Source organism: Montipora foliosa, chromosome 8 (genome assembly GCF_036669935.1).
Source record: "Montipora foliosa isolate CH-2021 chromosome 8, ASM3666993v2, whole genome shotgun sequence".
Taxonomy (NCBI): Eukaryota; Metazoa; Cnidaria; class Anthozoa; order Scleractinia; family Acroporidae; genus Montipora; species Montipora foliosa.
This window is the reverse complement of record NC_090876.1, coordinates 26168581-26171080: the sequence shown is the minus strand read 5'-3', so window position 1 is coordinate 26171080 and position 2500 is coordinate 26168581.

Sequence of the window (2500 nt, the reverse complement as noted above, 5' to 3'; positions counted from 1 at the left end):
ACAATACAGTAGAAAGAAGAATCATCTAAAAATTATTACTTCCCTTACAAACATTAAACTAGATAAAGTTAAAAAGAGATCTATTTATAAAACAGCGCTTAAAGCGCTCTGTGCAAATACATGGTTATATATAATCATGACCATGATGACGTAAAGACTGATATGTACGTTTGCTCAGTAGAAGATCTGTTAAACAATGTGAATCTATATGTGTGATTTTTTCACCATAGTTGTTTATCCCCAGTTTGGATAACATCGCTGATGAATATGCACTCCTTGGTGTAACCATATGTCCACGCTTGCTTGCAGAATCTTAGAGAGGTCTTTACCAGCATAAGCACATAATTGCGTATGTAAATACTGACATAATTACGGTAAGCTATGAAATAAGATCGTAAGCTCTTCTAAGGTGTAGCCATAGAACTTACAGATCCTCAGAATATAGAGTCTTGAATTAGCCTTATCCATCATATTATGAAAATCAGTATCCCAGTTGGAAGGATTTTCATGAAAGGTTAGTCCCAATAATTTAAGCAATTCTCAAGACCAGCTGCGCTCCAGTGGAAAGCGTAAGGCATATAACTACTCTGTATGTTTTATAACCTTACTTTCTTATGTTAATAAAGATTTCTGTAACCAAGTGCGACTCCTCTGGGTACAGACTCCTTCCATACTAACATAAGTTGTGATGGGTCATACCCCTAAGAAACACACTTCTTTGCACATTGTTAATGTGGTGTGAAGGAGACAAGGCCAAAGCCTAAAACCCCACAGCCAAATGATACGACCACCTGAACTGGGGTAAATGCTGAGCACACAACACACATGACCCCAAAAGCATGTTTTACGGTGAGTGATGTCGGTTTCCACCACTTCGTCTTTAATGGATCATTACTACCAATTTTTCTAAGTTGTTGCTACAAAAGCCACCAATCTGTGGAATGGGACCGACTTATTGAGTCTCTGCTTGGCAGACTTTCGTCAAACATTTTCATGAAATTCCTTTCCCATGGGCTAAAGGTGTACTATAACGACCGCAACAATGGAAAAACACGTTTTCAAAATTCATCTTTGTGTCATTTGGCAAATGCAGAAAAACTTCCCATGAAGAAACCTGTGGGGAAATCTCTCCCTTTTCCCATAATGTCTTGTATAATCTTCATTCTCAAGTCTCCTCTGAAAGCTTTTCTGCGATTATAGAGCTTTCCATATAGGCTCATTTCTGCCAATACCTCAATAATCATTTACCAGCGAAAAAGGGTGGGGCAGAGACTTAAATTCCGACCCAATCCACAGATTGGTGGTATTTGTAGTAATTACCTTGTAATTTGTAAGGCTTTCAAAGAAATGCCCAGTCAGTGGTGACATAATTTATGACATAATAGGTTACCATACTGTAGCAACACATCGACCTGTTAAATAAGCTGCTAATTTTAGCCTTAAGTGGGGCTAGAAACCAGTTGCCACCTTTAGAGCTTGTGTTATTCTCCAGTATGGAATTGGAATACATCAGCTTCTGGAAACTGGAAATACCTACTATATATATGAATACAGGAAGTGTGTACTGTGTTTGCATTATATGTGGAAAGCAACTAGCAAAATTAATAACCTGTTACATAGTAGTAAATTATACAATATTAAATCAGTTTTGTTAATTATACAAACAAAATTAGTACCGGTAAGTATTGTACACAAGTTACATATTTATATGGCATAATTTCCATCAGGGAGTATACGACTCAATGTGTTACATTGAATTATGACAAGTTTTGATTAGTTTTTTATTTTCCATCCCCTACAGCCACATTGTCTCCTCCATCATTGCCTCTGACACGTGAAGGCAGACCCCACACATTAATTGCTTCTCGAAACAATGACAGCGATTGAGATGCCTTGTTATTGCTACGTACTGCACCTGAGATAATCAATTAACCAAGAGTAACCGTCAATATCCCCAAGGATCACAAACCGCCATTGGTGTAATGTTAGGTTGTTATCTATGTGCTAGAGAAAATTAGGATGTACACGTAGCACTCTGTAAGGTCTAGGAAGAATTTGCTGTGCCAAGCGACAGGCTTGACCAATAGGATTGAGGTTGATCAGGGCATCTCGGACCCTCCATCTCTGGACCCAGATGCCACGTGATCTAAGTACACCTTGCACATATTGGTCCCCACAATGGGGTATTGAAAAAAGTTCCCCTTGCACCATTTCTTTCAAGTCTCCATCCTGAATGGGGGAATATGTTAAAAATGAAGCTGGTATCTCAAGATCATTGGCCCTTCTTCGTATGGTCCACCTGGACATACCCAGGATGCTTGCAACATTGTTCCAAGGAAAATGACATTAGCGCAAAAGCATTATCTGTTCTCTGGAGATTTCATAAGCTGGACAGGTGGATAGGACCCCTATAGCAGTTAATTTTTGACCAACTGTACTCCTCTGGCAAGATTCCTAATGTCATTAACTTCACTTTGAGAAAAATGAGGTGACCCCTCAA